The 16,419-nt window shown below is 40.0% G+C and overlaps 1 protein-coding gene across 1 annotated transcript in view; it reads right to left on the minus strand.

Moving 5' to 3' along the window:
• LOC116694089 (contactin-1a) overlaps positions 1-12,432 on the minus strand; it is a 78,716-nt gene extending 66,284 nt beyond the window's left edge. The window contains exon 1 of the mRNA XM_032523560.1: positions 12,182-12,432. The gene's annotated coding sequence lies outside the window, so the exon portion shown is untranslated. The remainder of the gene's footprint in view (positions 1-12,181) is intronic.
• Between the last annotated feature and the right edge of the window lie 3,987 nt (positions 12,433-16,419).

A 16,419-nucleotide genomic window follows, 5' to 3' on the forward strand; every position in this document is an offset into this window, starting at 1 on the left:
GCCAACATCCCACATTTTCATCTTTGCGGATGAAACTTGGCCAAAACACGGCGACGAGGAAGGAATGTGATTGGGAAGAGAGCCACAGTGGATGTCCCGGGCCGTGGGTGCCAACATCACAGTGTGCGCAGCAATACCACTGATGGACTGCTGTTACAAAAACCATAATTGGGCCGTACAACACTGAGTGTCTTCATGCATTCTGATTGATCTCTATGAAAGGGTTGTGCTAGTTCAGGAAAGGGATGCAGAGAGAAGAAATCAGCCAACATTTATAATGTACGGGACATTGTGGCATTTCACCACTCTCGTGCAGTCACAGAGTGGTTTGCCGCCAATACCAGAATGGTGTCACTTTTCCTCCCATCTTACTCTCCATTCCTCAACCCTATAGAAGAATTTTTTTCCTCATGAAGTTGGAAGGTTTATGACCACCATCCACATAATCAAATGTCCCTCCTGGAAGCAATGAATGCTGGATGCCTGGATATTTCAGCAGAATATTGCCAGGGATGGATCAGGCATGCCAGAAGATTCTTTCCTAGGTATATTGCCCTAGATGTTATAAGATTTGATGGATGGATGAAAACCTGTGGCCAAATGCAGAAGACCGAGCAGATTAGCATTTCTATTGTATCTGTATTAGTAGTATTTTGGAATTACTCAGTGCAAATAAAAGACATACAGACAATATATTGAAGCGTACTGCATCATATCTGATTCATTACATATGTAGCAGGGAATTCTAAACAGTAGAGAGGTGTCCTTGTTTTATATAAGACAACATTGTATAATGATACATTGTCATTGTTTTGCAGGTGACAAAGTGTGTTTGTTGGCTGTCAAGAAGAAGTTGATTTAAGACATGTATGAAGGGATTTGGTAGTTTTAGTGCATTTTGAATGTGAAATGAACTGCTGTGCCTGAGCTGAAAGTTGGTTAAAAGAACTTTGTTAAGAGTTTTGAAAAAAAAGTATCAAGAAATGTATCCTGGCAACTGTAAAAAAAGAAAAAAAAAAAAAAAAAACTGTTAATGGTGAAGCCAATGTGGCTGTTTACTCCTGATGTCACTGTAGCCCTATTGTTAAAGGCAGCATGGCCCAATTTGTAGCTTTAAGAACTTGATAGCATGCTCTGCAGATATTAGTTTACTGAACTACTATACTACTCTCTCGTCTGGAAGGAAAATAAATAGTATCCATAAATGAGGACAGAAACAAATCCTCTGCCACTTAATCTATATAACAGCATTGGTTCATGTCTATACACTGTATTGAGATGATAAGAAGATGTTTGGGAGAACAAATTACAGGCTCTTTTAAAGTTCTCTGGTGCACAAGACACATGATGAGTTAACTGATAACTTATCACTTAGCAGTTAATTAAACAAACTCAAACTCAATGAATCCCAAATGAAATGTACTTCCAAGTTGGGTAAAGGAATGTAAACAATCTTACTGATAAATAAGTAATAACATAGTGGGTGATGAAATATAATTAACAAAAAAATAAGCCAAGCATTTATGATTTTCTTAAACAAGATTAGAGATTTCTCTTTCTGAGACTTTTGCAGAAGCATTTAAGGGCTGAACAGTTCAAACAAGAGGCTCAGACAACTCCTCCAGAGTTGAAAGTACAACACCAGACAATGCCTGCTCTGTGAATTCATTGACTGCCATACTGTATTAGGTTGTGCCATTGCTTTTAAGCAGTGGCATGCATATTCATGCCTACCCATCGGGAAGTCTTCCTCCACTACTTCTGCCACTGCAAGCTCCACAGTCTCTCTCACTGGGTGCATGTATGTGTGTAACAGTATATTCTTCTGTTATTTATTTGGTACTTGAGTACTCTTTCCTTTAAAAGCTGCATATACAATTTAAAACAGTCAGCATGAGCTCTTATTCAAACTGCCAGAAAACAGAGTATGACAGCTGGCCAAGCTACTATTAACTGATATATTACAGCATGTGAACACATTAACCAATTAATTTTTTCTCTGTTGGTTGTTTCCTTTGAATCAATTATACGGTTTTGTTAATGTGCATGCAAGGATATTTGAAAAGAGAATAAACACTTTATCCGGACCAGAACCAGGTCCTCCATCCTCATATACATTCATGTCCGGAACATAGTGTCCATTTCAACAGACCCAGTCACCTATGTTTACTGCTGAGCACATAGCCACAGTCAGACAGCCTGTTGGAAAGCCGTGTGTGTGCTGACTGGCAATGAGCACAGCTAGGGCAAAGACCTGAGTCATATGGTGCCTCTTAGCCAAGTCACACCATGTAATCATGGCTCATAAGGCAGAACAGGTGCCCACTTAAACAACAAAAAAACAGAAGGAGATGTATAGAAAAAGAGTGCTTAGATCTTGATGCCAGACCATCATCAGCCAACTGTGTAGATAATTCCGCGACTATGGTTAGACTAATGTGCTGTCTCTTCAAACACTGACATTCTCAAAAACAAAATTGGTACGTCCTGACATTACTTGGCTGTGTCAATGTAAGGAAGTGCAGATGTGTGGGAGATTTCTGGCATTCAGATCACAAGATTATCCTTTTACATAAGGATATCATCTCTTCCCAGTTATGAAGCTGTTTGTACACAGTCCAATGGCTGTTGAAGACACAGCTCAGATAACAACCCACGCTGCCAAAGGGTTTACAGCATTTCCAATCAAGCTTGTGTTCCTTCCAGTAGCAGCAAGAAAGCTAAACTAGGTTAAGAGACTTTTCATATATTATGCTTCAAACAGATGCTTTTGCTTGACTGCTCTAAGAGTATTCACAGGGCCATTTAACCTACATTGTGTTGGGTTTTATTTATGCCAGTGCTTAAACAAAACTACAGCACTGTGCATTGGTTTTATAACTTTCCAAAAGATTTTCTTTTAGGACTCTTGCTGTCTAATTAAGCAGCATTTACTCTGCTTTAAGACTATGAAAACCTATACTATTCTATTTGGCAGATCTCTTATTTCATGAACTTGGCAAGAAATTACAAAAAAATGTTGTCTAATTCATAATTGCAAAATGTTCAATCAGTTCAGTTTTGAAGAAGATGAATCACATATATAATATTCATATATATATGAAGCTGAAACCAGGACATGGTTAGTTTAGCTTAGCATAAAGACTGAAAGCAGGGAGAAACAGCTAGCATGGCTCTGTCCAAAGATAATCTGGCATCTCTGCTTGTTGCCTGGCAACATCTTGGTGACTCCAAGAAGTGACCGGCCAAGAAATAGTCCATTAAACCATGTATTGTCAATTGTACACTTATTCACTACTTATTCATTTTTGTATGAGATATAGCACGTTAATTAGTACGCTTTAGATGGTATCCAAGCTAGCTGTTTTTCCCTGCTTTCAGTCTTTATGCTAAGCTAACCTACCTGTCTGCCTGGCTCCAGCTTTACCAGACATACATAAGAGTGTTATCAATCATCTCTAACTTAACTCAAAATGTTCTATTTCTTTAAAAATGTGTATTAACAATTTCTTACTTATCTCTTTATTTTTATCCATTATAATCAGTTTTGTGTTTTGTTTGAAAAAACTTTTGTGGGAAATCTCATAAATACGTTATTTGGTTTGATGATTATTGTATACAGATATTTACAGGCATAAATGTTTTGCAACCTTTTCATTTCATTTTACTGGAGTCAAATTATAATCCGGTTAGTCATGGGTCAATGTGAATAACATTAAATACTCCAGCCAGTCTCTCTAAACACAGAGTACTTTTCAACCACCCTTCGGTCATATGGAAGAGCCGAGTTTTGCTTTGTCTAGTTGTCCTCTGTTACAGGGGAATTAAGAAAAGTAAAACCCCTCCTCTTTCTAACTGTTGTGCATGTGTGTGAGTGTGTGTACGGATGTGTATGTGTGCTTGCCTGACTGTGACGCTATGCCCTTCGCTCCTTCTGTCCTCCACACAGTATGGACCTGTGTGTGCAGCATGAGTGGAGCTGTGTGTTGCAGATAAGACTCGGAGCACTGCAAACGCGGGGTCCGTGTGCACGCGTGCTTGCGTGCGTGCGTGAGTATGTGCATGCGTGAAAAGAGAACAGAAAAAAGGATTCAGTGCTCTTTCTCCATGTCAGATTCACCTCTGGATGCCCTTTCCTCAACTCACTGTCATTATACCATCCTTGTGAATAATCCAACCAGTGACACTGGCCGCTATACTACTGACACATTTACCCACGCATGCAGTATGGAGGCTATCCACCCCCATGCTCAACTGGAGTCTGAACAAATACCATATTAATATGCATGCATGGCTTATTTTTGCCCAGGGAATAATGTGATATATTTTCACTCGAGCTGGGAGTTAATGTTGTGATTGTTGGCACCTCCCACATTCTAGACAGCCATTGACAAGGAATAATAAGGATCATATCTGCACTTACATCTTCATTATCTTTCTGTTTACTGTTTATATAAATTCCCTTACAGTGTGGCTGAAATAGAAGAAAAAAATGTTCTCTAATTAGAAGCTGTCTTCCTCTACTCTACCTCTCTCTCTTGGCATCAACATGACTTGCGCAGGCAGTAGTCTGACTCATGATAATTTAAACACAGATGGATCACGTGTTATTTTTCATTGGATGATATTTGGCAATTTGCTGTTGCTTAGTAAAATTGTGAGGATAATTTCAGCAGCATGAATTAGCAGATTGCAACAAAAGCTCCTGCAGCTTCAAACAGAGCCAGGGAAAAGAATCTGCAGCATAATTAGTGCACAGTTCTCATGCATAAGTCAGCCAGAATCCCTCAGAAAGGCGGGATCAGATCTGAATAATGATATGCCAACAGCTAAGAACAACTTTTGTTCAGGGACGTTTTAGGGTAGTTTGTCGGAAGCTTTTAGTGCTCAAATATTGTCCCACTAGCACTTACAGAAAACATGACGCAGGTGGTTACATCACCTTGTGAGTTTGTGCGCCAGATGTGACAGTGTTGCCCTGACGTGGCAGTTGGCAGGGTGAGGCTTTATACAAAGAGTACACTGCTTGTACTGAAGAGGCCTACATAAGCATTCTTTGACCTCTTTTATCTACGCTCATTGGCTATGCAACAAGAGGGTTGATTTGAGACCCTTTGAGAGGATCCAGAGAACAGGTTGGTAAGTGTGAAACGGAAAACCAACCTGTTTGTCGTGCTCGCCTACAGCGAATGCTAATGTTGCCCACATCAATGGGCTCTTCATGTAGAGATGCAGCCTTGGGCCCAGGAGCTCGGAGGCTGACCAGTGAAAAAAATGCACCGGCAGTGCAGCATGAGAGCCAGGATAGGACAGTGGCGGCCCACAGCCCAGAGCATGTACCAGCCACAGCTTTTATTTCTGGTTACACTGATCTAAGGAATGAAGGGAAAGCTCCAAATGTTTTGTTCTTGTTTCTCATTATACCCCCAACCCATGACCCCCCCCTCCTTCTCTCTCTCTCTCTCTCTTCTCCTTTTCTGTGTCTAAGTTTTATATAGCCAAAGAGCTGAACTGAAAAACAAGAGACATTATAAATAAGTGTTGAATCAATATAGACAGTCTGCCAGGCTCTGGTCATAATAAGCAGCATTTATAAGGCATATAATCAGCTTGCACAACACAACCTTATAACTTTCAATCAATCTTAGTGGAGATCTCTTAGCGTCTGGGAAATGACAGTATCCAAAGAATGGTTTGATTTACAAATACAGTGCATATAGCGTTTTTTTTTATCACCAAATGGCAATAGGAGTGGATATTTATGGATTAACTTGTGTAGCAAAGAAAATAGAAATCTAAGAAAATTTGATTACATGAGCATATAATGACTACAGATGGTCTCACCACTGCAGTCAAGTACTGGAGGTAAACAAACAGGGAGTCTGAATAATGGGCAGAGCAATAGCACTTGCTGAGGCCCCTAGTGCTATGCTTCCGGATCTCTGATTTCTTGGGTTTAAATGCACTTCACTCACTCTGTGGAGCCAGTAGGAAGCTAAACTATTGATCCACAAACAACTTAGCTGTCCAACTGTCCAGAGAGAGGGAAAACAGGACGCCCCTAAATGTATAATGAGGCTTCCCAAGAGCTTGGCTTCCTCAGTATTCGCTCCACGTGCCAGGAGGCCTCCGCCTTTGGGCTCTCTCTGCGATTAGCCTTTTATCTATACACTTCTCACACATACAGTCCCTCCCACAGACGGCTAGAGGTCAGCCTGCTAAAGAACTAGTATGTTTCTCACCAAGGACGTTTCTGTTTAGTGTAAGAATCTCCTTTGGCCTCTAAATTTCATTATTTTCAACATACAGCCGGTGAAGAGTTCATGACTCCAGTTTACTATGCCATTGCAGTAACAGGGCTGAGCTGTCAACAATACACAGCATGCATCATCACTATGAGGTAACATACGCTGGGATAGCATGAAAAATAACATACAGTACACATTAAAGGTGATGGTTTGTGCAGAGGAGTGTGGTTATGCTTGGTAACCTTGCATCCTGAACTAGCATGTAGATGAAGTTGTATTCTTCCTCACATGCTCCCAGAGCCATAGCAACAGGCCTTGCTTAAAGGCCCCAAGAGTGGCTTGGCCCCAATGAGAAAGGCTTTCGTACATAATTGGACAGTTCCCTGTACCATCGGGCTCGTCCTTTTCCCAACACTATAAAATAACAATGCAAGCAGTTGAAACTACAGTTAGCTTTCACAATCCCATGATAAACCCAGATTAAACAGGATTAAATCCAAAACAATGTAGCTCATTACTGAGAATCTCAATGATGAGGGTTACAAAGGTAATATTATCTTTAAAATGATGCTAAATACAAGCTTTCATGTGAAGATCATGAAATAAATTACTGTCAGAGGGGATAACGTTGTATAGGTAAGGTTTTGCCAGCATCAAAGGTGATTATTTCTCTTCCAACCTTTAATTATCCAAAACAACTCTTTACAAACCATCTCTGTGATTCATTCGGTTGTGGCCTAAATTTAACAAATGAGGAATTTAACCGTTTACAACTGTAGATGTGTTCTACATCCCAACACTATATAATAAATCCGACACATTCCACTGATTTTCTAATTTCAAGGAATTGAAAGTCATTTTGTATGGGACCAAAATAGCATATAGTGTTGTCTGACTGCACAGCTTCTCAACAGATCTGTAAACAATGTATCTGCCTGCGCCTACGAAGGTGCAAAAACAGATGGCTCAAGACTCCCATGTGAGAAGTCAGTCCACTGAGTGTAACCCTATATATCTGCTCAGTGAAATGTGAAACAAATACACAAGCGATTATCTGACACTCTGAGGAAGAGTTTAATTATGACCCATTCACATTAAGACAGTTAAAAGTGATTACTTAATTAGGGAAAGTTGTCCTCTGAACTTGTTAACATTTCACTACTTCTTATCATCATTAAATACAAAGACCTTTAGTACAAGTTAACCACAAGGAAAATGCAAATGAGCAAATAACTCTTGATATTACTCTGAAAAATTGAATGCATCCCAGTGAAGAAGCCAGAGTAAGCATACACTGTAATGAATATTATCTGAAAAAAAAAGGCTGATCATGCTGTTAACAAAAATTAACAGGTGAAGGGCACACATTTGTAATCTCCTTCTAATTGAGTCCATAAATCCCAAAAGATTGACTTTGATTGTAAGTCTAAAAATATCTCAGAGGAAAACGAGCAACGAATCAGAGAAAAGAAGTGAAATCTTGTCAAATATAACCTAGTTACACATTTGAATTGTTCTTAAATGTAGCCCAAAAAAACTTTAAACTTAAATGAAGTAAATAATTGTTTTACCTCGTTCATCACTGATTTCTTTAATAGATCAATCTTTATGTTCTTTTTCTCAATATTGTTTAAATTGTGATTTTAAGGAGTTGATTTGGATTCAGTTGCCCCAACAGACCACTGACAAATCTCTGAAAAAACTTGTACCTACATCAAGACAACACTCTGATGACATTGATCAACGTCATCCTATTTCCCCCATGAGTGACAGGGGAAGATACCAAGCAATTCCCAAACACTTCCTGCTTGTCCGGTCCACATTATCTTAATGGAAATGGAGTAATCTCATTCTGAATGAGACATCACTTTGGCAGATAGACAAACCCTAGGATCCTTGAAAGTCACCAAAGAAGCTCAGCACTTTATCAACAAACAAAATCACACTGATAAAGAGAAGGGGAAAGGATGAAATGTTCTATGATAAAAGACATTCTAAGTTTTATCTTTAGGGGAGTTTGATTTGATGTTTTTTACAAGCAAGCCATTTCTTCAAGTCCTTTTTTTTACCTTGTCAGTGATTAAATAACATCTTTCTCCAGGAGATTGTATGTTAAATATAGACAAAAATCCAGAAGTTGAAATCAAATACATCTATTTTTATCATCAGCACTGTGCTGCTAAATTTGTAAATCAACAAAAGGCCATTTAGCCTATGAAGGCTGCATTTTATCCAAATACATTAATATGAGCCAAATACATGTGTGCGCACACATACACACACACACAAACACACACACATAAACACTAAAACAACTGTAATCAAGTGTAGCTGAATTATTATTCATTTGGGGTCCCCCTTTAAAAGTAACTAGCCTCCTGAAGTGCTGGGAGCAACTATGTGAGATCATTAGATTCAGGTAGGCTTTAAAACCTTATCCTGTCAAACAAAGTCACTGATTTGAGAAGAGAAAAAAGTCCAATGTAACAATGTAAGGTGCTTTAAAGAATCAGCTGGTTAGTATTATTGTCAGCTGCATTAAGGCAGCAACAAAGGATTCTTTTAATTACCAATAAATCTTCCCTTATTTTCTCTAAAAGTTCAGTTTGCTATCACATCAGCTAAGAAATGCAAACTTTTTTTTATGTCGGAGAAGCAAAAACCAGCAAGTGTTTGGCATTTTTGCTTGAAAAAGTAAAAATAAAAAATACCAAAACAACTCAATTACTTTTCTATCATTCTATTATTTGACAAGTCACTTCAGCTCTAACCTGCATGAATCTCTTTTCTTCCTATTGGCTATAAAAAAAACAGGTATCACAGTTTTAGAAGATGATAATAGTAATACTATTAAATATCTATAAGCCCAACAAAATAACTAACCATACTTACAGTTTAGTCTAACAAGTGGGATACACATGTGCACTGTGCCTACGACTTCTTCCCACTTATCTCAGTCTCTTACACATAAGGGTCACGTGCATGCAAAGAAAAGGGAGCAGTCCACAGAGGGAGAATCAATGGTAGGCCTAGTGCAAACTGTATTTAGACAGCCAGCAATGGCAGATGGGGACTGAGGGCCTTTCTCCTCAGGCATGAACAGAGGAGAGGTCTGTCTCCAGGCAAACATAGAAGACGTCATGTCTCTGCCTCACTGCCGTACCATTAGTGGATCTCGCTATTGACCGCCAGTGCGTAAATTGCTGAGCAATCTAAAGGAAGCATCAAGACAAGAGCATCACATTTTGTCAGCAGGACAGAAAGAAGCACTTGTACAGTCTGTAATGACAGTTGCAGCAATAAGGGTTGTATTTGTGTATCTCTGTTTTTCTGCACACAAATGTTCATTCGCATAGGCTGTCTCGTCTTGCTATAGCCTCTCCTTGTGCCTTCAATTTAACAAAGAAACAAGTCCACAGGACGTATCCCCTCCAGCATGACTGACTCTGCATTCAGTGAGACAGAACAAACAGCGCCGGACAAACTAGCCCTGTTGCTGGCAAATGCTAACATTGCCAATCAGAGTCTTTTCAAAATCTATCATCCTATCTTGAACTAATGCTTGACTCTTTGCCCAAGAATTTGTCACCCAGAGCTCAGAAGGACATCTGGAGACAAATCTAATCTCCTAAAACAACTCTAAAAGGACTTAAATGGCAAACATTCAAGGTTTCCTTAAAGCACCAAAATAATGCTGCTTTAATAAAGACATTAACTGAAGTGGAAAATAGAAAAATCACTGTCTTGCTGAATATAAAAAACAACAACTGTTAAAGCATTTGAAAGATTTGCGGTAAACAATCATACCATATGAGCAAAAGCAATCTCTCTCATCTTCATACACATTTTTTATAAATTACAATGCTGCCTGAGGTGAAGAGGAGATGGGGAGGTTGAAGGCCACTCTATTTTCTGCCTTAGGTGAGGTTAGCCTGTCTACCTCAATACATGAGAGATGTGTGTGACTGAAGCTTCAAACCAAAGGAGAAGTATTGTGGGCAGTTATGATAAGTCATTTAACTGTGACACTAATGGAGGCTGAGGCTGTAGCTTTGAAATGCATCACAGAACAACCACATCCTGCTGGATTCTGTGTTATGTAAAAACCTCCTTGTCATGCAGGCTCCTCAAGCCAGTACGGCCCTGCAGCCAATGGAATGCTGGCAGAGAACAGATCATTGCAAAATTCAAAACTCAATTTTCAGATATATTTCCTTGTGGACCAAGAGGGGTAAAAATGTAAGATGATGCCATGCCATGGTTAGCCTACTTCTGAGCAGAGTAAATTCATTCACCTCGCATGGAGGAGAGGGACTGTCCTCAGGGTGTACACATGACAGCACAGGATGCATTAGCAGCAGTCAAGCTTACAAGATCATAAAGTGCTCCACCTGACAGGCACCCACAGAATCCCTCTAACATTTTCTGCCACATGCAGGGCTCTGATTCAGTCAGGAATAACACACAGTGAAGATTCTCACACATGGCACAGAAAGGCAAAGAAAACCAAAATGAAAATATAGGAGCAGAAATGTGTCAGACATGCATCAATTGATCATCTGAATATATACACATTTTTATACTGGATGAGCAAATAATTCTAACAAGTAACAGGTGTGGGGGTAAAACCACTCTAGAGCTGTGAATAGCAAACACAGAGGCCCATACGGTCTCAAAATGTGGTGATATTGATTACCTCATTAATTACACTCTTTGCAAGCTCATTAGACCACAATAAAAAGTTGCAGTGGCTTAAATCATACCCTGCTGCTGGGAGCTGTGCTAAAAACTATGCCCTCAAGCCATTATTCAACCGCATTAGGAAAACCATAGCCATGCTTGAATCTAAAAATCAACTCTCTATGTATTAATAAAGACATAACATCTTGAGTTCCAGAGAGACTTCACCATGTAGCTGAATGACTTTGACCAGAGTCCCTACAACTATTAACTGAGATCACAGATTCAAAAAACTGATCAATGAGCCCCACATACTGATAAAGCGGAATACCACTGTAATATTTTCACATCTGGGATTTTTGTCATTTACTATGAATCAGTGCATAATTGCATGGTTTGTGTAAAGCTACCATCATCCTTTTTTAACTATGTCATTAATGAGTTAACTAACATAAAAATAACTTTTCATCATTGTTGTTACATGATTAAAAAAAAAATCTTTGAAATGTCTGTAGGACTTCTGGAAGTCGCTAGACCTTACTTTAGCAACATGTAGAATGAACGTTTCATCTCCACTGAAGCCTATAGCGTGGTGAGTCAGGACGCGCCCATGACACCTTCTCCAGCACCTGACATGCTGACGGATAACCCTGCGATGGGCCATCACTAAGCACCACGGCAATCTGCCAGTAAAGATGACAGACCCGAACCATATGCCTCAATCACCAGGACAAGCGTTTTAGTTACACCACAGATCAAAGTATTTACAGTCGTTGGGTGCTTCCTGATCTTTTTAAATAATCGGTATGTGCAGCGCTATTAGGCCATGGCCTCCGGCGTGGTCTAATGAATGCTGAATTTAACACTCAGACTTCATGCTTTAAAGCAGATGTGCTTAATGCTGAAACGTATCCTTACATCTGCTCTGTGCATCGACTATTTTTGGGAGGGAAGTGCATGCCTGGATGTGCAGCAGATCCGCGTCATCCTCACCACGCCAAGGTATGTCAGATAGCCTATTGCACATGTCTCTCTGCATCTGTCAATATGACACCCAAATGCAAAACGCGGTTTCTTCGTACATACAACATCCAATTCTGCACCGCAGAGTGCGCATATAGCTCCATCCCAACCGCGCATCCCACTCAGTCTGTTGTAAACAACACTGATTTCCCAGCTGTCAAAAATGCAGCGCACGGTTACTCTAATAATAATGTCAAACAATCATTTTTCCCTCTACCCCGAGTCCTTACCTTCCGTAGCGGGCAAATACGTCCGTCCGTGCGTCCTTCACGATGCTCACCACTGCTCAGCACCGCATCGCTGGGCTCTCAGGAGCGGGGAAATAAACTGCCAGAGCAGCGGTCCTGTCCCCGCGGATTGGATGAGAAGGGTTATGACTGTCAGCTTGGGGGGGCGCTAGACCTGCTTCTTCCAAAGGGCCATGGAGCAGTGGCTTCCACAGTGGTGTCCCGGGTTCCTCCTGAGCTCCATCAGTTCCCCAGCACATGAGGATGACCTAAGGGACATTTTAAGAAGTGTATTTTACAAAATCTTTAATACCTCTCAGTCTACACCAGTGACTGTAAAAAAAAATACTACACACATTACAAAAAATGAAATGACCCAACTTTGTCTCAGTACATGATCTTGGCTGGTTTATACGGTCACAGGGTTGCCTTCAGTCTATTACAGATTATATTCTTATTGTTTGCAATGCATAACTGTGTATCCAGCTAATTTAAATAGCACATATTACTTTATTGTTTGAACAGTTAGCTTTATTTAATATTGAATGTGTTGTTTTCTTTTGCGGGGTGTAAATGTTCCACCAAAACAATTAAGTTTCTTCCTGAGACCATTGCAGTGTCACAATCGGTGCATCCAGAGTTTAGCGCCGCCCAAAATGATTGGGATTGGTTTAAATAAATGTATGTGTGGCCAGACCTTACTCCCCAGCGCTGTGGAGATGGGTCTGGCAAAGATTACTGATGTAATAAACCAAGATCGGTAATTTTCTAATAGACCTCTATGTATTCAGACTTCTTTTTGCAACCAGTGGAGTTGTCCCCTAATGGAAATTAGATAGAATGCAGGTTTAATGCTTTAATGGCTTCATCAGAGATGGTTTAGAACCGAGATGCCCCAACTCAGGGTAGTTTCCGATATCTGTGTCACTGCCACGCCGTCGCCACTGTTGTGTTTCACATTTAGTGGCTGTGTTGCAGGTGATGCCCAATCCGTAGAGATGCGTATGTAAACTTGTAAGAATAAAAAGGCAGTTTGCGCTTACAAACACAAGGTGTTTAACGCATTCCCGTTTCAGCTTAAATAAACATGCTGCTATGTTTTGTTCGGGGCTGAATGGGCCTATGTATCATACCATTGGCACAGTATATACTGCCCTATCTTTAGATGGCTTCCCTTTTCAGACCCGGAAGCTCTGTTCATTATTTGTTACAGTCTATGGTTAGTCCATAGCAAAGAGGTTATAATTGTTATTACCCTTTTGGTTATGGGTTAGTTAGCGATCTCTGTGTGTGCATGTGTGGCTCTGTCTGTCCACAGCTAATCTCGCACTTTACTTAACCTTAATTTTTAGTACTGTCATTGACTGCTGACTACTCAATCCTCCCTCAGCCGGCTGGTAGGGGCCGCAAGTAATCAATAACAAATCAAAGACAATTACGGCAACCGGCCATGCTAAAAACAAGCCTTACCTTGCAGGCCACATTTTAGCCTTTCAGAAACTGACATCCATAGAAAAGGTTGGTCTCATTTTGAACCAGAGCATCTGCACAATAATACCAAACTGGATACGCTATCATCCATTAAAGTATGGCACAAAATGAGAAATCCCTGTTTTTGTTATCTTTGCTGCCATCTTGATTTTAAGGGAGCCTGGAGGGACAATTGGGTGAGTTCTTTAATTCAGTTCAACTCTTCTTTGTCTAGTAGGGGAGAGGGAGACAGATACTTCTTTGTTTAATAAGATGTTATGCAACTCTTCATTCATCAGATTCGTAACTAACAACTGATTCAATATTTGCCACCCTTTGGGCAGCAAAAACAACAAATCTAGATAACATTACCAATCCTTAACATAATTTAGCAAACAGTTGCCCGCCTTGAAATAGACTCCAGCAAGTAGCATTTATCTAAAGTCGTCTTTCAGGCCAGCTGACAAATTTAAGTCCTAAATCCATTCCTATTTCAGCTCTGTTGGTCTCCACCTACTACTGAGAAATATATCTATTTTTACTTTCCAGTTGGTAACAGTTAGCTCTATCTGCCGTTTTGTGCTGGGCAGGGAGCATGCAAGGGAGTTTATCGGAGCTTTGAAACGGCTGCTGGAGGCAGTTGATGATAAGAGCTGCTGAAAGTTAATGAGCCTAAAAAGCTCCTTGGTTTGTCCTGTGTTTGTTTTGTATGTTATTAATATCAAAAAATATTAATTCAGGTATCTTAAATAGTGACATATCTACACTAAAGACATAGCTGGTTTTCCACAATTGTAGTTATATAGGCCTCACCTGTGCCACAAAAATCATTCTGTTCCTGAATTAAAACCTGTGTGGACATATATTAATAATTTTGTAATATTATTAGTTCCCTGCATTGCAAAACTTATGCATCATCTGTTAAAACTGTCATGGTTTTATCTCCTTTATTTGTTTCTGATTTCATTTCTTCCATGTGGCCTACTCCAGTTGCCAGGTTTTGTTAATCTCTCCAGTCACCCCCTTCCATTTCTCACCTGTCCACCAGCCTTTACACACCTGCTTCCTATTAGTCATCAGCTCCAGTATTATGTACTCCCCACCAAGCCTTCACCTTTATTCTAGATTGTCTGGAACAGAAAACATAGTGTCAATGGAATAGACAATTACGTTTTTGTGTTTATGTGTCTTGCCTGTTTGTGTTATGACCTCTTGACTTCTTTTAGACCTGCCTGCCTTACTCCCTTTTTTTGTTCTGACTGAACTCTGATGATGATATTTTAATTGTCAGTCTCGGCCTCAATGTGCACTTAAGTCATACTTCCTGTGTCTGATTTTCCGCCAAAATAAATAAATTCAAGGAATGTCAAAGAAAACACAATGTTCTATGTGCAGGAACCACCTTCAAAGAAAAAATGTCCCTGTAAAAGTTCTGACAGGTTTGTGAGTTATCCAGAGAAATTATTTGCCATCACTTTGAGCAAGAAAAACTAAATTTCAATTTTTTTGGGGACAGCAGCAACAGTTTCAGAGGAATACATCTCAAAAGATGCAGATTCAGAAAAATCTATTTCCATGACTAGACACTACCAGGGATAGATGAGAATAGTGTGAGACTGCAGGTTGCATGTTAATGTTAATGTTTTTCATCAGACAGATAATTACAAAGCCTTGCCCATGTGTCAGTCCAAACATGAGACCATCTCAATCCCCTAGGATTAGATTTAGATCTTAAATGTAAACACCACACAGCAAATAATAATCTGCTGTGGCGTCGGACCATAAATAATGCAGAAATCTTTGAGAAAGAGCAGAGTAGAATTAATTGAAGGACTTAACCACCTTGGATACATTTTGGCAAAACATGTGAAAGAAGTTCTTTTTAATGTGATTAGAAACTGACTTTAAATGAAGATTATAGCCCAATATCAAGTTGCGTGTTGCTGATTATTTCCCTAAGTCTGTTGCTATTCAGACTTTTCATCAAAACAGAATTGTTTTCTTTGAGATGGGAACTGATGTGAGAAAAATGTCACTCCACAGAAAAAAGCCAAGCCATACAAGTCAGTAAAAGGGAGGAAACTCATCACAGCCAAATAGAGAAGCATAACGCAGTGCCAAAAAGGATATAATTTTGTGCAGAGGTTATCACAGATCTAAGTGTATTCAAGCCTCAGACAAACACTTTTGTTCTTCTTACAACCTGGCAAATACAGAGGGATCCTGCTGGTGGATAACACTGTTACAAGGCCGGTCTCTGGGGTGAATAAGAGGAACAGCAAACACACTGCTGTCTGGAGAAAAGAAAAGGTGGCTGTCATCTATCTGCCTACCAGAGGAGGGGGAGGGGCATGGAGGAGGAAAAAGAGGGAGGGGTAAATATGATTTAGCCTCAATGATCTCCACAGGGGCTTCATGCAAAGGTAACCCCCACCCACCCAGCCCAAACACACATGGGACATGGAGGGGGGTGCACGGGGAATACGAATTAGGGCATGGAAAGAGTTATAATCCTGGTGCTCACATGATACAAAAAAAGGAGAAGGGGTTTTATAGAGAGTATCAGATCAATAGAACAAAGCACTCTCACTTAGCACCCATCCAACAGGAAGGCAATGATATCTGCCACCAAATCAGCTTTTGGTGAAGAAACGATACCGTTACACTGGAACAGGTGATTTCCCTTCTACAACTGGGGTTTTCAATTTCAGACAAACCAAACCTACCACTCAGGCTCCAATGACAGATGTGTGTGCCTGTGTGTGTGTGTG

This window comes from Etheostoma spectabile, chromosome 8 (genome assembly GCF_008692095.1).
Source record: "Etheostoma spectabile isolate EspeVRDwgs_2016 chromosome 8, UIUC_Espe_1.0, whole genome shotgun sequence".
NCBI lineage: Eukaryota > Metazoa > Chordata > Actinopteri > Perciformes > Percidae > Etheostoma > Etheostoma spectabile.